This window comes from Cebidichthys violaceus, unplaced genomic scaffold, assembly GCF_023349555.1.
Source record: "Cebidichthys violaceus isolate CVI_PGR_0920_01 unplaced genomic scaffold, fCebVio1.0.p SCAF_16, whole genome shotgun sequence".
In the NCBI taxonomy this organism is placed as follows: Eukaryota; Metazoa; Chordata; class Actinopteri; order Perciformes; family Stichaeidae; genus Cebidichthys; species Cebidichthys violaceus.
In genome coordinates, this window is record NW_027176329.1 from 3,111,967 (window position 1) to 3,135,245 (window position 23,279).

Below are 23,279 nucleotides of genomic sequence, written 5' to 3' on the forward strand. Positions count from 1 at the left end.
CCATGAGACAAATTAATATGTACTGTGTGCGCCATACACCCTGATCATTTAAAAAGGTACAGAATTTGATATTGTTAGCATTAATATAACAATATATAATATGTCCGTGTATCTTGTAGTCTGAGGGTTGGGGTTATCAAAATACAGCAGTGCAATAAGATCTCTTAAAGACAATCCCTGCAGGCTCTGGATTGAAATGAACCTTGTGTGTGTGTGTGTGTGTGTGTGTGTGTGTGTGTGTGTGTGTGTGTGTGTGTGTGTGTTATGTGACACTAAAAGCCCGTCATTCCAATGACAGATGACGGATCACCCCGTACGTTACAGTGGAAACACCTTCGCTGAATCACGTGGGCTCAATGCCCTAAATTGAGATTCTATTCTCTCTGTGATCAGATTTTAGCTCGAGACAGTTTAGTTTCTCATTATTTTATTATTATTCAATCAACTAAGAAGCAACTTACTAGTCGCTGCTATGACCGCTGGATATGCACGTCTCACTTAAAACGATGTTAATTGGGCTACACAAATCTATCTTTTACAAACCAAGAAAAGAGTAGTCTGTGGTAAAAGTTACCAAGGTCCAGACCTCTAGGCGGCGTTTGTAAATATGGAACATTTTATTTGAGCCATACTAATAGCATCTTTCACCCAAACATTTCCAAGAAGCCCAGGAGCTAAAAGCTATGGAAGCCCGTTTCCACCATCAAAGAATATTAAAAAATGATTATAATTAAATAAAATTATTATTATTATTTTTTTGATGGCGGAAATGGGCTTCCATATGAAGCATACACTAAAAATCCCTTCCGTGCGTTCATTTACAACGGAACCCTTAGAGGCAAGGTGACCTTTGTTTTTGTTTTATGCATCAATAATGGCCATATCCCCTACATACAAGGTATAATCTCAAACACTTTTTTTAGTCCAAACCAGATTAAAGAAAGTCTTGCCTTTATTTGCAAAGAAAACCTAATTCTGCCTTCCCTCATGATATATTAGGATAGGCTTAATTATGCTGTTTTGAGAGCAAGGAAGCCGGATTGAAAGTTCAGCCAAATGCAGCAAAACAAAAAGCACCGGCAGGATTCTAGTTCATCGTACACAAGAACCTCCCGCCCACTCATCCCAATTTTCAACATTAAAAAAAAAATTGCTTAAAGCTGGAATCACATTTTGGTAAGAAACTGTTTTTATTTCAGCACAGATAGGATCCGCATCTTGTTTTCGGGAACATCCTTTATACTGAAAAACTATACTTAACTACCTTAAACAAGGTAATCATAAATCATTGCATTTATCAAGGACAGATAATAATACAAAAAGCATCATGTGAGTCTGTTCTTTAAGTGATAATTCTTGTATTTTAAAAATCAAACCTTTTTTCACTTCTCTTCCATGATAGTGAACTGGGCAACTTTTTCAAGTCATTCACGACAATATTGACAATTATCGATCATAACAACAACAACACACTGAAGCATTTGAATGTTGATTTTGAATTCAAATGGGGACCTTATGAATATGTGTGTTTGTTTGCATGTGTGTATGTGATAAATCTGTCTGTCCAAAATGATGTGCTGAATTGTATATGAATTATTGTATGCTTAAATGTTTTCTGTAAACTCTTGGAAGATTAGCCAAAAAAAAAAAAACCCTCCTACAAATGAGATAAAAAAAAGAAATTGCTTCTCAGGTCTTACTACACAACTGAAGAACTGTGGAAAGACATTTTCACACAACATGGCAACAACGTGATCCTCTCTGTGTTTCCTGTTGTGCAACACTATTTGAATGTAATGAACGGAGGATGCAATGGAGACATACAGGAGCCTCAAAGCTCCGGGACGCCTGTCTTCAAACAGGGACAATCTGCTGAGTATCTATGGTTATTTATTTATCTTTCAGTACATAACTGTGGTGAAATAATAAGCACATTATGTTTTGTTTCATTAACTCCCTTGCACTCTCAATCATGATCTCTCTCGCCCATTCGCTTGTGTGAGCATACTGTGTCATTATCTCTCTCTTATCAGGCTATAATGTTGTTTTTAACACGCAGAACAACAGGCGCTTGTTTACTCTACACAGCAGGGGCTGTAGGAACTATGACTCAGTCACTACATTTAGAATATGGTTCCTTGATCAAAACACATATAAGGTTTATGGCTTCCTCAAAAGGTTCATTGGTTCCTGGAAAAAAACAAACATGCAGAGCAAGTGCTTTGAAAGCGAGGCCAGGCGGGTGATTAAAACCTCACCAATATCGGATGGGTACCTGTTACGGCTGCCGATGGCACCCTCATGTGTGTTAATTGTGTGGAATGCAAAGCAGGCTGTGGCATCCCATGCCAAGGATTGGATGCCGACGTCCCGCCCAGTTACCGGAGGAGGAAGCGGATTGGTGGCCCCACTGAACGGCCAATCAGCAAGGTCACCTACAGTTCCCGCCCCAGCTCAAATAGCTGGATGTGTGCAGCGGGGCAGGGCGGCCGGACCAGAATGGTTTGAGAGCGAACCTTTGTGATAGCGTGAGGAAGCGGGCAAGGTGAAGCGTCAAAACAAACTGGTCCAGCCGTCTAGGTGACTTGGTGTCGTGGCTTCTGATCGTTTTGACTTGGAGGCCTTCCTAGCCAATCCGACTTTAGAGCAAATTAATGTGTTTCAAAAAAGAGGAGCCTGCGAAGAGCTCAAAGGATAGTAAAAGACAAAACCCACCCAGCTACAGCCTGTTCACCTGCTGTCGTCTGGAGAGAGATACAGAAGCATCAGCCGTACCAGCAGACTTCAAAGCAGCTTCTTTCCTCTGGCTGTGAGACTCCTTAACTCCTCCTCCACCCTTCATATATAATATAATATAGTTTTGTTTTTTTGTGTTTTGCTGTGTAGCAAAATTGGACCGTAATCTACATTTTGTTGTGAAATGACGATAAAGAAAATAATAAAATCAATTTGAACCCGGTGACAACCTCCGTTTTTGAAAAAGTGAAGCCAATTTGCATTTTTTCTAATGGCCATCAGGGGGCGACACATCTGTGCAAAAAGGAGTCTGATTGTACTACTACTATTGCACTACTTCTCTCTTGATTTATTCCCTCAGTAAACATTGTAAACATGAGTTTATGGTCTCAATCTCTAGTTTCAAGTCTTCTTCAATACAGCATGATGTTCATTTAGTACATTATGGTCCATTTAGAGTCAAACAGACCATAAAGCAGGGGATGATTTAGGGCGGGGCGACACGGTGATTGACAGGTTACTACCACTAAAAGGGCTGTATACAGTCACAACGATTATGTTTACTTCATATATACTAGAACTAGGAGAATAGAATAGATCTAGGATTTCAATATCATTTACTGTGAAAGGATCTTAACTCTCAACCTCAGTGCATCACTTCTTTTTTTTAAACTCTACTTTATTTATTGACAGTTATTCTGAAGTTGTACCGTTAAAGAGTAGAGTGGATGGATTTAGGCTCAGACCTGGGGATGAAGTTACACTATAAACAAGTGAATATCTCTCATACTGACAAAAGCACAACCATGATATGAAGCTATGTTTTGTAGAACGGAGCAGCTTGTGATGCCGTTGCTCTGATCTCACTGAGTCCCCCTCCTTAGTGGCTCTCATGGCTTCTCTATGCACATCTCTGTCTGTGGCTTGGGGGAACTTAAGGCTTATTTGAGCCGAGCAGTAAAGACCTCATTCCATCTGTTTAATTACAGTGGAGATTAGCAGATTATTTTTGCATTACGGGCGCCTGTCGTTCCTCATCACATGGGCAACCCAGAGGGAAGGCTGACGGCACAACTGGAGGAATACACTCCAACTCAACAAGTAGCAGGTAATGCGTTACATATCCATCTTTAACATCCAGGAAAGGTTCTTTCCTCTACCGCGTCTCTGATATGTTCCCATACATCTATACTGCATTCTTTGTTTGTTTTAAGGACACCGTTTTCATTTTAAACAAGTGGTTTAAATTTTAAATAAATTAAAAAAACACAATTAAACTACTTGGTTAGGTTAAGTAAAACATCATAGTTTAAGTCAACATGGACTTTTGGTTTCACACGGGACTCAAACAGCAAGTTGGAAGTTCAGTGTTTGTTTGACCCGTCAATCCCCCCCCGTCGTCCTTCTAATGCAGAGTTCCACGGACTGATTTGAAAAGTTTGTGGTACGTCAAAAACAAACATAATGTGGGAGAAATGACAATGCAGTGTCTTTGTAGGGGAACTGCATTTTTAGGAGACTAGGCTGTTCTCCTAGTAACACCCCTTTTGCATATTATTCACCCGTGGTTAACATCATGAAAGAAACATTTGGGTTAAAAAAACCATCATGGTTTGGTTAAAATAAGTATGCGTGTGACGTTATGTAAACTACGGACGTAACGTCTTGCGACTCAGTGGCATAGCCACAGTTTGTATGATGTCTTACGAAAAAGTTGAAAAAAAAATTCCAACGAAAGTCCAGCATGTTACAAGCATACATTTTTTTCAAAATAAAATTCCATCTCCACAGGAAACAACTTTATGACGTTTAGGCAACAAAACTACTTGGTAGGACACACCAAACCCCTCACACAACCTCCGAGAAAGTCACAACTGTTAAAGGTATGTGGTCCAGACACAGCCCACTATCAGTCACACGTAAACAGTAATTAGATAATAATAGGACACTAAAAGGACACGTAAACTAGTTACTAAAAGGACACGTAAACTAGTTAGTTTACGTGTCCTTTTATTATCTAATTACTGTTTCAGAGGCTATGGACACAGACTGGAATTCTTCGGATTTGTAGATATTAGAAAGGTTGTATTGAGTATATACAGTTGTGGTCAAAAGTTTACATACACTTGTAAAGAACATAATGTCATGGCTCTCTTGAGTTTCCCCGTTATTTCTACAACTCTGATTTTTCTCTGATAGAGTGATTGGAACAAATACTTCTTTGTTACAAAAAACATTCATGAAGTTTGGTTCTTTCATGACTTTATTATGGGTTAACAGAAAAAGTGATCAAATCTGCTGGGTCAAAAATATACATACAGCAGTGCTAATATTTGGTTACATGTCCCTTGGCCATTTTCACTTCAATTAGGCGCTTTTGGTAGCCATCCACAAGCTTCTGGCAAGCTTCTCGTTGAATCTTTAACCACTCCTCTTGACAGAAATGGTGCAGTTCAGTTAAATTTGATGGCTTTCTGACATGGACTTGTTTCTTCAGAATTGTCCACATGTTCTCAATGGGATTTAAGTCAGGACTTTGGGAAGGCCATTCTAAAACCCTAATTCTAGCCTGATTTAGCCATTCCATTACCACTTTTGATGTGTGTTTGGGGTCATTGTCCTGTTGGAACACCCAACTGCGCCCAAGACCCAACCTTCGGGCTGATGATTTTAGGTTATCTTGAAGAATTTGAAGGTAATCCTCCTTCTTCATTATCCCATTTACTCTCTGTAAAGCACCAGTTCCATTGGCAGCAAAACAGCCCCACAGCATAATACTACCACCACCGTGCTTGACGGTAGGCATGGTGTTCTTGGGGTTAAAGGCCTCACCTTTTCTCCTCCAAACATATTGCTGGGCATTGTGGCCAAACAGCTCGATTTTTGTTTCGTCTGACCACAGAACTTTCCTCCAGAAGGTCTTATCTTTGTCCACGTGATCAGCAGCAAACTTCAGTCGAGCCTTAAGGTGCCGCTTTTGGAGCAAAGGCTTCCTTCTTGCACGGCAGCCTCTCAGTCCATGGAGATGCAAAACACGCTTGACTGTGGACACTGACACCTGTGTTCCAGCAGCTTCTAATTCTTGGCAGATCTGCTTTTTGGTGGTTCTCGGTTGACTCTTCACCCTCCTGACCAATTTTCTCTCAGCAGCAGGTGATAGCTTGCGTTTTCTTCCTGACCGTGGCAGTGACAAAACAGTGCCATGCACTTTATACTTACAAACAATTGTTTGCACTGTTGCTCTTGGGACCTGCAGCTGCTTTGAAATGGCTCTAAGTGACTTTCCTGACTTGTTCAAGTCAATGATTCGCTTTTTCAGATCCATGCTGAGCTCCTTTGACTTTCCCATTGTAGCGTTTGTGGGCGTTTGTATCCAATGAGCCCTATTTAAATGGCCTCAGAGAAGTCACCAGCTGTAGTCACTCATAATCACTCACAAGAAGTTAAGAGGCCATGCTATGAAGCTCATTTCATTGACACAACTTTCTAAGTCACCAAAATTGCTAATTCATGTTGCTGTATGTATATTTTTGACCCAGCAGATTTTGTCACTTTTTCTGTTAACCCATAATAAAGTCATGAAAGAACCAAACTTCATGAATGTTTTTTGTGACAAAGAAGTATCTGTTCCAATCACTCTATCAGAGAAAAATCAGAGTTGTAGAAATAACGGGGAAACTCAAGAGAGCCATGACATTATGTTCTTTACAAGTGTATGTAAACTTTTGACCACAACTGTATACACTCAATACAACCTTTCTAATATCTACAAATCCGAAGAATTCCAGTCCAACTGTATACAATTTGAATAAATGGAAATCTTAATGTGCAGGGATTAAGGAGTCAGTTGATATGCACGTTTCATTCAGGGCCTTAGCTACAGATGATGACTACTTTGTAACTTGTGCTTGATATGTACAATTTGGCATTTTGCAAAACTGACTGAAATATTATGTTATTTAATTTGTCCCATTTAAGATTAATAACAGCAAGTTGCACAATATTGCCTTTGTTTTTTTTATGTGCCAAACATCCAGTTCATTTTGATGGAGTTTGCACAATATTTATTTATTTCTTAAACCATTTCTGACAAAAAATATGGACTTTGTGATGACTTTAAAGATATACTACTTCAACTGGAAATATGCTTATTTACTTTCTGTCCAAGAGTGAGATTAGCTAATCCATGTCAATCTCATGTCTGTTTCTACACTTTGGACGGAGCCAGGCCAGCTGTTTCATTCTGCTTCCAGTCTTTATGCTAAGCTAGGCTAACCACGTATTGACTCCATCACTGTACTCAACACACAGACATGAGATTGAAAGACCAAAAGGACACAAATGCGCGTTATGACTGTTCCTTTAACTTCCTCGTCAGTATTGACCAGTCGTGGTTTGAGCGCATTAACTGCATGAGGTAAACCATAGATCGCAAAAGAAATTCTTTGTCATCATCATCATGTTTCAATTGTGAGTTTGAATGTCAATGGTCAACTTTTTTTTTATTGTCTGAATAACAATAAAATTTGTCTGAAGTTGGAGCTTGGAAGCTCCAACTTCTTCCAAGATCTCTAGATTCTCCTCCAGGAACATTTGAACTGCATTTTATCGCATGGAGAGTCTCCAAATAAGGACCCATCTGCTGTAGGTGCAGTAAAGCGTTTTGAACACAATGGTGAAAAGTGAAACAATGACATTGAGTGACCTAGTGTCAGTAGGACAAACTAGTTAACGAGCTTGTGAGGACTTTATTGTACGTCAGCAGGCGTGTTTGTGGACGTGTCTGTGTCCGTCTGAATGCGAAACTTGGCTTCAGCTGCTCAAGTGCAATTGCTCACAGTTGGACAGATAGGGAGCAGCTGTGAGTAATTGTTTTGCTCAGTTGCTGAGGCTCATCCTGGCCCTTTATAGATAAGCTGGAGTAAATCTCCCTTTATGTCCTGGGAGAGCAGGGGAGAAGATGGAGACGGAGGAGAGCAAACACCAGGCCATGGCCAGCCTCTGTTTGAACTGCCTCTTCAAGACCCACAGCTTCAAATGACTTTTTCTATCGAGTAAAAGGAAAATAAAGTAAAGGGACCATTATTCTGCCCCTTCTGGTTGATGTTGCCAAGGAGTTTAATGCCAAGGAGTTGTCTCATATTCATATGTGTCAAATAGGGGAGACAGGGAGATGGAGAGGAGTGTCAGAGGGAAGATCCGTTGGCTGCTCTCTTGTTACACAAGTGGAGAGATACTGAGCACAGGCTGTGGGCTGGCTTTTCTCAGTTAGACAAAATCAAGGGAAATGTGCAACAGGCAAACTGCAACAGTGACACTGCAGTGCATTGGAATGACTTCATCCAGTTCCTCCAAAGGACTTGGCATCAACTGACGGCTAATATTTTGATGTTGAACAGATGCTGACGCAATTATTTACACCATTATCAAATATAATTGTCCATAGCTGCTTCCTGTGCTATGTCGTACTTAATTGAGACTCAGTATACCAACTCTGGCTGTTCCAATTCCCTGTTAGTACTTCTACTTGTGAAAAGTAATGCACTGTAATTAAGATGTGACACACAGAATTTCTGAGCAAGGACTTTCACCCAGGAGACCACTGTTTGTGTCCTGTGTGAAACCAAAACTCAAAGTCAATTCATTTTACTGTACTTTTGTTACGTAAATTATGTAAATAACTAACGCCGTGTACGCACGTTACGTAACAAACATACTTATTTTACATAACAAACGTAGGCCTACGTTGGCTTATTTTATCGTACTTTTACGATAACAAACTTATAAACATAACTATACATAAGTTATGTAACAAATATACTTATATTAATCCAAATCACATACTTTTCCTAAACCTAAACAAGTAGTTTTGTTGCCGAAACAGATTCTACCTACTGCAGCACACAGGTGCTTTATACGACAGGTTAATACCACAAAATCCAAATCAGTCCCCACAATGCACTAGTACACTGAATGGAGAGCCCTGCAGAATACTTCACATGTGGTGTGTTTATGTACTGAAGCCACCGAAGCCTGTAATAATACGGATAACATCAGCCGGAATATTACAAGCTTCCGCTTCTGCAAATGTTGAGCCAAGAAGAGGGAGTGTGATGTGGATAGGAAGAAAAGAGGTGTTGACTATTTATTGCATTGCAGCTGGCCTTGAGGGCAAGTAAAAAAAAGGTTTTACTATGAGACCAGCCACACCCCTAACGACAGAATGAAGATGTTCAGTTAGGGGAAATTAATTAGCTGTGCAACAGGCACCAACTGAGATTTTGTCTTGGCGGCCTTGGGGCATTACATTTTATTCTCTGGGTACTTGAAAATAAACAACACAAATGATGTGATGATTTGTTACTGGGGAGCAGTCTAAATAGTTACGTCTTCATTTTCACACATATGCTCTCCTGTTTATGGAATCCAAAAAATCACAAAGCTCAGATGAGTCAAAACATAATTGAACACATCAATATATGATACAGTTGGTATCAATCAGTGGAGAGTTATAAGTGGTGTGATCAACTCTTAGTTTACATTTGTATTTAAGAATGTCCCTCTTTGTCTTCACTGCAATTTATGAATAGGAGAATAAATGCTATTGTTCATTCATAGAACAGCTAGCGCAGACCAAGCAATCTGATTGGTTCACAGCTGTGATATAATAACAACATACCTCTACAATGATGTCTAATTCTTTAGCACTTTCAGTATCACTCCACGCCTCAGAGAAAAACATTAATGGCAAATGTGTTGTCATGGTTGGTTGGCATCAGGGTCACAGGAGGGGAAACGGGTTACAGATACAAAGTAACAAAGTTAGCAGCTAAAACCAAACACAAAATGGAAACATTTAGCGAGTTAGAATTCTAATGTTAGCATGCCATGTTAGCATTCATCTCAAAGTACAGAAAAGATCACAGGGATATTGTCATTTGTTCTAGAAGTTTTGGGTGAGAAAGCTTGTTTGTAAAACCTCATCAAACGTGAGGTTGATGCCTAATAAAAATCCATAAACCAAGATGGCGACAGCTAAAATGCCGAACTCAAGGTTTTAAAACGGTAGTCCACAAACCAATGAGTGACCTCACGGTGATTAAGTCCTCGTCTTATATACAATCCTTGGCATGCACACACTCATGCACTCATGTTCCAATGTGTTGTAATCAAGATCTGTCCTTCACTTAATAATTACATTAAACAAAAGGAATGAAAAGCAAAGTTCATCGGGTGGAGCTGTGAGCTACGGGACAACTGTAAAACTCCAGAGACACTTTGTGATAAGTTGATGGTAGATTAGTCAGTGTTAATGAGCCCGACTGCGGATGGGAAGAAACTGTTCATGTGGCGTGAGGTCTTGGTCCTGATGGACCTCAGCCTCCTGCCAGATGGAAGGGGCATGAACAGTTTTTGTCCAGGGTGAGAGGGGTCGCCTACAATCTTTCTTGCTCGCTTCAGGGTCCTTGAGGCGAAGATGGAGAAAGAAAAGTTGAAAAAAAAAAAAATCCACGCATTGTTCAATTGCTAACCATTTCCACTGTGCTCACTTTTGATGGAACAGAGCTAGCTGAGGAGGCAAAATGGCGGAAGCTATCACATTAGTTGAGTCACTTCATACAGTTACGAAATGTCGTTGAAAGACATGAGTTGTCTGTTTAAACTGATTATCTGCTTAGTGGCCAAGCTAGCTAGCTAGCTGATACTTAGCTAACTGTTAGCAACCCAACTAAGTTTGTGAGCTATTTTGGCTTGCTAGCGCCAGATTGTTAGCGACTAGCTAGATTATACTCAGTTAGCTAACCAGCCACAGTAGCCTACCAACTAGCTCCCAAAGAGTAAGCTTGATAAGTGAAAATGTTTAAAACAATGTAAATTTAACATTTTTACTACAAGTGAAGCTAAAAACTGGATAAAAATTTTACCATACTGAAGTTTTGGGTGTTAAAACCTGTGTGTAGCAAGCCAAATTTTGACGATTCATCTTGTGTGGAGCAAGAAAGTCAGTAAAAAACAAAACAAAATGTTACGATGAACTTTTGCTTTGGACCAACTGCTAGCATGCTAATAAGGTCTAGATCATGCGTCAAACTCAAGGCGAATCCGCCAGCAAATTTTTTTTTAATATATATATATAAAGTTAGACTTGAAAAAAAAATGTATGAGATAGAAAGTCATAATTATGAGACACAACAGTCATAGGTTACCCTACATTTGACATAGAATTGTATTATGAGTATATTAAAGACTCTGAGCAAACATCCTTTCAAGGGTGTGTTTGCTCAGAGTCTTCAATATACTCACAATGCTACAAATGGATGCACCAAAAGTGCCATGGGGATATTTTTATTATCAAGTCTAACTTTTCATCTTCTTTTGGAATTCTTTTTTTTTTTGCTGCTGGAAATGGGCTTCCATATGAAAGGCATATGATTGTCTTAAAATTAAAGTCTATGCTGCTTTACAGTGACCATAAACTACATCTCCCACAATGCATGTCAATTTTGTGACCTGCGAAAGGACGGCATCCTGGCACGAGACAGGAGTTTTTCCATTTCGGCGTTTAACTTTGTCAGTTAAATTGTATTTCACACTGTGATGGTGAAGGTAAACTGTAATTAATCCGTGGTTTACATGTGTGCCGAACCGTGAGGGGGGATCCGCTACACCACAATTATTCACTCACGGCAACAACATATTGCCTGTGTGCCGACATTAAAACTATCTGGACAGGAGAGGCAACAGCCCGTAAAGCTGTTTTCCAACAAGTGATTGAGTTGAAAATGATCGACAAATAATCCCAAAATGTCCATGTAGAGAAAAATGGATGCAGAGGGAAGAAAATGTTATGAAAGATGTTAAAGTGAATACATATTTGTGCTTCAAGGAGAAAAAACGGTCTGTCTTCTGTGCTATGAGGCAGTGTCGGTGATGAAGGAATACAATTTACGTTGGCAATTTGACACCAAACACACAGAGCAAAGTATGCTAAATTCAGCCTCCAAAAAACCCATGAAAGAGTACAAGAATTAAAAAGGCAGAACATTTTTACAAAAGTTACAGCCCAGTGTATGTTAAAGGTATGTGAACAAGTGTGCTCCAACCAGGTACAGACTTTTAAAATGTCAATTTGTGAAGAAACACCATCGCAGAACAAGTTCAGGAACTAGCAGACAATCTAACAACACAGCTAGCTGAAGAGACGAGCAGGACTTGTCTTTTTCATCAGCTGTTGATGGAAGCACAGAGAACACGGATACAGAGCATCTATCAGTGTTTATAAGAGGCTGAAGGCAGACCTGACCGTCAGTGAGGAGCTCTTGGATGTAGCTGCATGAATGACGACGACGACGGGGAGGAACATTAGTGATGCAGAGAGAGGACAAGAATAGCTTTGAACAAAGTGAATGTAATAACTTGTGTTTGATGATATTTGTCTTAGTTATTTTCTTTAAAAGTTTGATCTTTGATAGAGTAATGTGGGTTTCTTAACCCTAAATTAATGACAGAAATGTGCTTAAATATATTTTTACATTTATATAACTGCATGTACAATATGTTTACACTTGAATAAACAATAATCAAATGCAGAGACAGTTATTTAACAATATGTTAGGGAGTAGTTACAGTTATACAGTCTTACAGTTACAACCGGCCCTTTGAGGGCCACCATGATGCCGATGTGGCCCAGAGTGAAAATGAGTTTGACATTCCTGTTTTAAATCAATCCCTGACCTGGAAAAAGTACATGGACACGTCAAAAAAAGAAGAAACCTGTTTCTTCACATCTCTCTTTACTCACTATCAGTTGATTGGCGGTCACACAAAAAAAAAGAAGATAAAGCTTTATACTTTAAAAAGGGTATTCTAGTCATTTTTTATTTTTGACTCATTTGACCTTTCATTGCCTTATTTGTTAACTTTCTGGGCTCCACAAAAATGATCAAGAATGAGCAATTTTCATGTTTTTCTTTCTGATAAAAAACAGTTCTTCTTATTTACTGTGTCAACAGTATTGCTGGCCAGGAAGGTCCTCAAGAATGCGTATAGCAGAGACTAAATATTATTTGTAAAATCATCATGTTCAGCTCCGTTTAACAAATGTTGCAGTGGTCTATTTCCTGTGTGTCACAGCCATAAAGATTTTCATTGCGATTCAGAGCATAAAACGCCATACCCCGTCCCTCTGTATGGGAGAGCGAAAGCCATCTGTGTTCTCCACACTTCAGACAACCAAAATGCACTCACAGGATTTTGGCTTCATTATCACCTAAGGAGAGTTGATGCGTGAAAAACATGAGAACAAGAAATGTGTTTCATGTTGAAAAGAAAAATTTGTTTAATTCAAGTCACGGGGAAAATAAAGCAAAAGAACACTGACACAAGGAAGACATTCAAGAATGAGCAATATTCACATATGAAGAAAGAAAAAAAAGATGGAAGTAGAATTGCTTGGTTGCACAGTTCAGTGAATTCCTCCGTACAATGCAACCTCAGAGTTCCCATTATGTCCAGTACAACCAGTACTGCTATGCTGGAATAATTAAATTATTTAACCAACCAAACAGACATGAAGTTTATTTACTTTGTTCAAGTTGACTCCTTTCAATATCTACTATCGACTACTATCAATACGATGTACTTAACATAAAATGATCGTTAACATTGTTGGACCAAGAAAGTGAAATAGAATTAAATAATTATGAAAAAATAAATAATGAAAAGAATATTGCGGATTTGCAGTTTGTCTTTTCATGGTTAAAAAACTAAACAAAAAGCATTATCTTTTAAGCACATTATAGTTTTAATCTCATGTTCTTGAATGAATTGGGACCCTAGGTGTTGCAAGTTGCTCATCATGTCAGTGAAGCTAATGTTAGCTACAGCAGCTACAGCGCAGGGCTGTCAAATGGGGTTGTCCTTCAGGCATTAAAAGTCTTACCTTAAATGATTATTTAAATTTTTTTAAATACATTTCAAATATGCCAATTATTAAATGCCTACAAGTGGAAAGGCGCAACATTAATTATTGAAATATATCAGTCATCATGTTTACGTGCTGTGATGATTGCCTGGGCTGAAAAGCAAAACCACACATTTACAACATCACACAGATTCATTCACAGGAAACCACCACTCGTCAGTCCATTTCTGCACATTGTGGCGAGATTAATCAACAACTGTGTAAGGTTGACTGATGGTTCTCTCTTTCAGCTGAGGACAAGCAAATGGACAGAGTGGGACATCCATCACAGAGTCCCTGGGTTTGTCAGGTGTATTTTGGTGTCACTTCTTTGGACAGCAGCAGTCATAAAGCGCCAGGAGAGGCCAGGGCTGCTGAAAGCCCGCCAGCCTATAAACCTTCTGCACTAAAAATGTTTTATGACCACACACCATGTTGCACAGCAAAGATACGAGCCCAGGAACTGCAGTGAGGATATGAGTTTTTACTTGGACGTAGTCTGTATCCTGCTGTAAATAACTCCAGCTCTCTCTCCACACACTGTAAAAAAGTCTATGTGTTTATGGCAGCTTTTTATTTTATTTGCTGCGCTGCTTTCAGGGCTGTAGAAGCAGAAAGGATGAGCTACAGAGGAGCAGGCTAACAGAAAAGGTTGCGCTTTGGAAAAAAAATGGCTTCAGTTCCAGAAAATGCTACACACTGAAACCTGCCGCGACCCTTTGTTATGCAGCCGGCCAGACGAGGCGAGAGCGACGGGTGAATCCTAATCAGCTTTTCTGTTTTCACCGTGGTGGGTTTTCCCAGAGTGGCTCGAAATGTTAATCCAAGATCATTATTTTTAATTGGCTGTATCATAAAATACCATCACACTTCATGTCATGTTGTCCTCTGTGGATAGCAGTGGCATTCTGTGAGCCACTAAGAAAACATCAAGAGCCTCTGAGCCAAAAACTGATGTAGCAAGCATTTTGATGTTGAAGAGATTCGATGGCCTCCACCAACACAAATGTACAAAACAAATGTAGAGATTAAATGATTACCATAGCTTTAAAAACAATGTTAATATAACCAAAACTGTGCGACAATATGGAACCTCACATTTAAGATTAAATATATGATAAAATATGCATCATGAAATTAATTGACATATGACTGAATTATGTAAAATAAATGATTGAACAACTAAAAATTGGGCAATTAAATTCAATTTAAAATTCAACTCATAATGAGATCGTATTTCATAATTAATTTCCATAATTTCCAATTTTATTGCATATCACTTCAAAGCGTTTCCCAATGGCACGCCTAATTTATAATGCCACTTTTCATATTGACGCATGACCTTCTCCCCTTTCAGCTAATGAAATGCCCCCTGCCTCTACAAATTCTACCAGCATTAGCCAGTTAGTTCCTGCTAGCTAGAACAACGACAATGTCAAAGTGATTCTGAATCGCCTACTGTACCTAGCTGCTGCTCTTTATAAACACATGATCAGTGAGGAAAAATAAAGGTTGGCCTCCTCAGCAGTCAGCACCTACAAAGCCCTCCAAAACCTAGCCTCTTCCTACCTCTCTGACCTCCTGCACGGACATACTCCAACCCGCATCCACAGATCTGCAGACGCCAACCTCCTCACCCCTCTTACCTGGTCCAAGCACCTGACCTGGGGGGACAGGGCCTTCTCCATTGTTGCCCCCTCCCTCTGGAACTCTCTCCCCCAACACGTCAGACATTCTCCCACACTCCCCTCCTTTAAAACTGTGCTGAAAATCCACATATTTAAACTGTGATTCATCATCTTAATTATTTATGCAATGTAATTGTTTTTATATTGCTGAAATGTTTTTATTATTTCTGTTGCTGTTTTTACCATATATAGTGGCTTTGAGTACCCTTTAAAGCGCAGCATGAATAAAATGTATGTATTATGTATGTATTATTATTATTAGCATCAGCATACTTTCCAAACTCCAGACATCATACCTAAAATAAGCCTTATGAGTCACCCTGAGTGCACTTAAACAGCTAATTCACTGAATTGTTGCTTTTCAAGAATTTCTATTTGGTTACAAATGTAGTTGCTCGCTCTCTCTCTCTCTCTCTCTCTCTCTCTCTCAAAGCTACACCATCAAGCCATCAAAGCTCCCTGTCACTAATAGCACTCCTTGTATGAATATTAATGAAGCATCGTGTTAGTTCATGTAGGACATTGAAGTCATACGCCCCCAGCTGTAACCAGCTGACAGCCAGCCGATTGAATTGTAGCTTCCAATTGGCCACACACCAATCACAGCCCAACCTCACTTCAAGGAGGTTTATTTAAACACGACTCTCTCCTCACTGATTTTTCCTACACCAATGCAGTTACAGACCCGAGATGACGAGGATGGGTCAGAAGGAAGGGTCGAAGAGAGCCGTACTATCCGCCGTAGCTCTCGCTTGGCAAGGAAAAACCCTCCTTTAATAAATGACTGGCCTATGACAAGAATCTTCGAAGCACTCTATGGCCGCGGGGCAAGTCACAAAGAACTTTTTCGTTTTTTTTTGTAGCAAATGCTGAATATCAGGTTGTAGTTCCTCCTGTTACTCCTCTCCCTACTACTACGAAAAGTACATCCAAGCAGAAGAACTGTCGCCGCCATCGCTCATGCTTCCGCTCCCGTGGCTAAAAGAGCGAGACAACTTCCGTACGCCGATCTTCAGGAAGAAGACCTGGTCCTCCCTTAGCAAGATGGATGCCTGCCTCCAGGTTCTGGAAAACAGTTCCGACTGCTTTCCCCAAATTTTGATCCCAGGGACATCTACTGCAACAGCTGCAAATCTCCATGCCGCGTCTACGGCAGCCTGTGCGCTTCCGATTGACGACATACCGCATAGAACGCCGTGAACCGCAATTCCCGCCGCTTCTGCCGGAGTGCCGTTCTTTCCTCCTGCTGCTGCAATTTCTCCTCAGCTGAGGAATCAAATTATTGCAGGTAACGATGTTAATTTAATCAAACTTCTGCTGTGTTCAACTGATTTATCCGACAGACGTGTTGTTGACTGTGGAGAGGTCTCAGTCGTCTTGAAAGAAAGCGATCCCAGACTCTCAAAGAATCTGACTATGGCCAAGTTTAACATGGCTTTTGGAGTAAACAGAGACGTCATGCGAAGTCTGACCAGATTGTTGGTTCGAACTGGACACTTATTTAGCGATCATTTCAGACCTGGCAATGTCTTACAGCGGCACTCTCTTCTACGAGTACCACGAATCTTTCTCTGCAAACTCTCTGTACATTCAAAAATTCAATCAAAGGCTGGACTGGTCCGTTGTCGATCTGGCTCTTATGAGCAGACATTTCACTGGGCATCAGGCCCTTTCATGCGTCGTGTGCGGGTCTTTTTCGTACACAGGTATCCTTTGCCCACAGACAGCGATCCAAAAGCAATCGCAGCCTGGACAGGATCCTCACCACTTTTTCAGTGAGGAACGGAAAAGTGCCAGGGTGACTTTAAAAAAACAATACTCCCCAGACTCCTCTCTGCATACATTTCCACGAGAATGTTTGCACATTCTATAACTGTAGATTTATACATGCTTGCAGCTATTGCGGAGACGACCACCCCAGGTCCGTGTGTCCCCGCCGCACCCGTCTAGTGAAATAGAAGTGAATAAACCATCTACACCAGTCAACGTCTCAGAACTTGACAAAAACTTGATGAAGCATCCAAATCGTTGTTTTGTCAATTATTTAATTACTGGTTTAGTTCAAGGTTTTCTTGCTGGTTGAAGTTTTCTTCCAAACGTATCCCATTTCTGTAATAACATCTTAATCATAATAATATCTGCTCTGACAGAACTAGAAATAATGGACAAGTTATTGGCCAAAGAAGTTGAGAAGGGCTACATGTTCGGGCCTTATGACGATCCTCCATTCCCCACACTTCGCACTAGCAACTCGAAAATATTCCGGAAAAAAGCATCTGATAATATACTCGTTAGCACCCCACATGATGATAGCGCTCCAAGTATTAATACCTTCACACCTCTCGCGCCTTTTTCCCTATTCTACGCAACAGTCGATAACGCAGTTCAGTTCATCAACGTGGCCGGTAAAGGAGCATGGTTAGGGAAGGGTGATATAACTTTTGAGCTATTAGGTGTCACATTAGACAGCGATCTAATGCAAGCATCACTGCCTCACGAAAAGCTGGTTCGTACTAGAGAAGACATGAAGGGTGTGTTAGATGCAGAGTCAATTACCAAACGTGCTTCACTGTCGTTGTTTGGCCACCTTAACGTCGCTATGAGAATTATTCCTCAAGGCAGGTCATTCATATCTACAAACTCTTTGGGTGGGACTTAGTCAATTGTTGTGACGGACAATTGCTGCAATGTTAGCGCTGTTGAACTGTGTCAAGTCGGTTACTACATACTAGCATATCCCGTTGCAGCCAAAGAGGGATCCCATAAAGTCATAAAAAGGTATTCAATAGAAAATCCCCCACAAAACAATTGAATGGAATTAGAGCTATAGTAATTATTCCACAGTATACCACTTTCTTGCGCTTTGAATCCCCAAGTTCCAATCCAGAAGAGCCATGGACTGCAATTACTCTGAGCAGCATAAATGGGAATGAATTACAATATAATTTATTTCTCACTATTTTCCTGATGGTTGGCTACACAAGGTAGCAGTATGTGATTTACTGTAAGCTAAGGGGGCACTGACTATCCCACTGTCATGAAAAATTATATTATGGAATAAAGATTGTCAAGTCAAATAAATTTGATCCATAAAGCCCAATATCACAATCTTAAATTTGCCTCAAAAGGGCATTAAAACCTACAGCATATGACATCCTCCGTCCTGAGACCCTCAGGCAGAGCATCAGAGGGATCCCTCTCCCTGGACTACCAACATATTAAAATCACAATAGAGACAATCAAAATTACAAATTCATAAGTGACATTATGAAATGACAAAACATGGTATGAAATAACGGTGCTTTTGGGAAATATGATATCATGAGATATAAAATAAAAGCAGATGTTTGCAGAGGGGCATATAAAAATCAAATGTTTATGTTATGAAATAAAAAATAAAACGTCATATAAACAGAAATGAAAATAAAAGTGAGGACATATATTTCATTTACCTATTTTACTCAATGTATTCAAGTAATTATTTCAAAATGATGTATTTATTGGTTCGGTATTGAACACTTGGCAGCTCCATACTGTGAACACACAAGGTACAAGGAGCTGTAGTTATTTTTATGGGTAGGACATTTGAGCAACCAAACAGAACCCTAATGACCTAATGGGACCCAAATGGCAGCCCATCACTGCCCAATGTAAGCCCCCCCCCCCCCCCCCCCCCCATGGTCATGTTGGCTGGAAAGATAACATAAAGCCTACAGATTAGTCACAGTGAGCACACACACACAGAAAGGCACCAATGCACTCCTTGTTACTGCTAGAAAACTTATACGGTCTAGTTTTGATTGTCAATATCTGCAAGTTTGACAGAGTGTGTGGTACAATGAGTGAAAAAATAACTGGAATGGAAGCCATAACAATAAGTAGTAAAATATTTATAATAAAACATGAAAGAAAATATGTAACAGTGTTCCAGTGTTACCTACTACCATTAAAAAGTACCTTTATTTCTTAGTGTTACCTACTATCGTTTTAAGTTACTTGTTCCATTAAAGTGTTACCTACCACCATTACAAAGTAAATTGTTCCGTAACAGTGGTATTTACTGAGAAAAGACACTCGTCAAACATCTTTTGCATTACCAAAAATGAAAACCCCTTTGCGAATCCTCGCATATGTTGGTATTATTATTATCCCACCATGTTGACAGTCATATGGATTTTTACAATGATCTTAGAGACAGATTGAGACTCAACAGTTCATGTTGGCAACATCTACTCCACCACTTAACCAGAGTTATGTTATAAGAAACGTATCAGTGATGTCCAGGCCACAGTTACTGAACAAACTGAAAATAGTTCAGGGTATAGTAACTGGTGTTGCTGTGTGGCACTTTATTATCCCAAATAATGCATCTTGCTGTGTTTTATCTACCAGTGAAAAGTAGCACCACACCGCACTACATTTCCTTTCTGCCGTTCTCTTTAGATGTGGAAGTGGACTGTGCGCCGCCGCTGTGCGCTCCGTTCTGATGTGACTTTGGTTCCTACAGTCATGTGACACGGGGCATCTAAATATCTCAGGGCTGTTATACCACGAACATTACACAAAAGTAGCGAATGTTTGTATTTAAATGGTTTTATAATGTATATTTTTTTCAAGGAATCAATATCAAATGTGTAGTGTCAATACCACAGTATCGATCTGCCCATTCCTACTTTACAATTAAAACATATTATGCCCTAATGATTTTAAATCAGACGGGGGCAATCACTTCTCAACAGAATGATACACAAATGCAATTCCACTGTGGCAATACGTTGACTACTGTTGTGTGCTTTTGGCTTTGATGAAGGACTGTCCATGAAAATGAAAATACCTGTAATCATTGTAGACGGTTAACGACTTCACCAGATGTTGACTTAAGTTCTATGCCTGTTTCTCTGAACATCATTTTAGTAATGCTTTCCATTATTGAAATTCACTCCTTTTGAAATTAATGCGGATAAGGTAGACGAGAGCACAAAAGGACCAGCATGTGAGTCACAGAAAAAAATGATTCAATGCATTTAGAAGCACACTTTCATCCTCTATATGAAGCGCTAATCAGTCGGCCTGATTGCAGTGAGTGGCCTTTTGTAACATCTTTAATCCGGTGAGTGTTTTAAGAAGTGCATAATTGAAATTCTGTTCAGGATGGCTGCAGTTTTCGGCTGCAGGATAATGAGCCATCAGTTGGCCTTGGCTGGCAGCGTGAGGGACTGTTTTAAATGTGCCATGTGATGAACCTTTGATTGGTTCGCCAATGACTGCACTATATTGACAATACCAGAGAGGGACAGGGGACTCTTTATTTAGTCCTCACCCTGATCCTCTGCTGGCCCTAATTAAGCAGTCTGCCAGATTGAGGATCCATTAATGATGTCATTGTCATGCTAATTTGCGCTCTATGCTCTGAAAGTACACCCAGAGCCCCCAGTGTGTACCAGAAGAATATTATCAAAGATCTGCGGAATTGTGTCGCTTCATTTATCAAAAGGTAGGTTGTACGGCTTTGAACAAGTTGGGCGCACACCTTTTCTCTCCGTAAATCTTTACAATTTCATGTTCAAAGGCAGACTAATTGAACCTACTGAGGCAATGAATAACAAGATTAAGGGCCAGGTTATGCTAGAACGACGTGTTGTCCGAACATGTCAGAAGGCATACGTATTTAAAGCTGTTCTGAACAGACGCTGGGAGGCGGAGAGAGAAGCCGGCCATCATCTTCCTCTTTCCGTCTAGGGCCACAGTGACCGTGCAGGACTGGTTTGTCTGGGATTGTCCCGGTTTCAAGCTGGGTGCTTAGAGTCCCCACAATTCAATTCAATTGTTCACCACAATCAAAATAATAATATTAATGATGATGATGATAATAATGATGATAAAAATATACTTAATTTCAGCACTTAGTCATAAGTCATGTATCATGTTCTGTCTGACTCTTTCATATGTAAGCCAATATAAAAAGATAAAAAAAATGCACCACACTTCTGTGGAAAAGCTTGCGTCAGAACCAGAGACTAAATGTGACTACGTGCAGAAGTTTGATTGGACGTCAGAGTCCGGAGGTGAGAGTGAAGTATCTTGCATTATGTTACACTGACAAGGTTATTCATTTAAGGCACAGAAGCTCCTCCTCCTCATCAGCCAACTCTCCCGTAATTCTTTTTTTTCTCGTCGCGCAAAAAATTCACTTTGCGTTTGGTGTGAACGCAGCATTAGAGTTGTGTTGGGCGATGAGAATTCATGAGCAGAAGCATAGATCTGGCATTTGCTGTCATGGCGAAGACAAAGTCAATCTTTTCTAGAGAACTACAGGAGGATCACTCCTTCCTTTGTAAAGTACCCAGCAATACAAATGCTGCCTTCTGCACACACTGGACATTTTCAGTTATATCACAATTGTGACGACCCCTCCCTTCCGCTAGGGGTCCGTGTCCTGGTTGCTGTTTGTTTCTGTCTTTCAGGCTGTTCATGAGACACACCTGAGCCTGCTGAAAGTGCCAGATATAAAGACTACGTACCTGAACAGGGAGCTAGCTGCTCCTCTTCTTTGGCTGACACGGCTGACACGGCTGCTTATTTGTTTTTTTAGTTTAGTTTAGTTTGTGTTCTTTAAATAAATGTGTATTCATTACTTTTACACTTGTCTTGTCTCCCTTTATGTTGCAGCCCTTGAGCCAGATTGTAACAACAATTATATTACACCTATGCAAACCTTGTGTTTTGTGTTTACTAGCGTTGGTCTACAGTTTTTCTATTACTATGTTTTGATGGATTTTGGGAGACAAAACACGTTTTGCTGAAGTGCTGTCCATGGTGTTGCTCGGTAGGTGTGCTAAGCACTAATATAATTGCCACCCACCCTGATGACATACATGTGCTCCGGCGTGAACTTGCAGTACACTTTAAGGTTCCCAATACTTTGCCATAACTAATGACTAATGACATTAGCTCCTCAGCTGCACTTTGTGTTCTGTGCTAATTTGCAAATATTAACATGTTAACAAATTTAACTAAGATGGTGATCATGTCAACATGCTGACATTAGCATAAAGTCTAAATACTCACAGAGCAGAGCATGGCTGTAGAATCTTTACTTATGTTACCTAAACAAATTGACTCGTGAGTGGGTAGAATCCATTAGCAAGTGGCCAAAATATTTAGTAGCCAGATATATACATGTTTTTGGTGGAGAAACCTATCGTGTAACGTTACAAGCATTAGCAAATTACAAGCCGTTACAGTTCAGCTCCACACCCTCCTCACTCTACTTGTCAGCCACTCCCTCCTCACAGCAGCCAACTGGCACCGCACCAAAGCCCCCGTCTACCAGGTTGGCCAGAAAGTGTGGCTATTGACACGGTACCTACCCTTGTGGGTAGAGTCTAAGAAGTTAGCACCCAGGTTCATTGGCCCATTCGAGATCCAGAAGGTCATCAATCCTGCAGCAGTGAGGCTCAAGCTGCCTCGGACCATGCGGGTCCACCCGTCATTCCACGTCTCCAAGGTGAAGCCGGTTCGAGAGAGCCCACTGGTTCCTGCTGCTCAACCTCCGCCGCCACCTTGATTCATCGATACCGGTCCAATACCTGGTCGACTGGGAGGGCTACGGTCCAGAAGAAAGATCCTGGGTCCCAGCTCGACACATTCTGGATGCCCCTCTCATCAGGGAGTTTCACCGCTGCCGTCCTGACCAGCCCTCCAAGGGCTCTGTGCCCACTGGGGCTACCCAGCTAGACTCTGTTCCCCCTCTTCCATCTGTAACTTCAGATGTTGGGGAGGATGAAGAGGAGCCGTCTTCTGGCTAGGACAACTCACCCACCGATGCTGAGGAGAGGATGGATATGTCTGATGAATATTAGCCCTCCTCCAGGCCCCTTCTGCCCACCCGG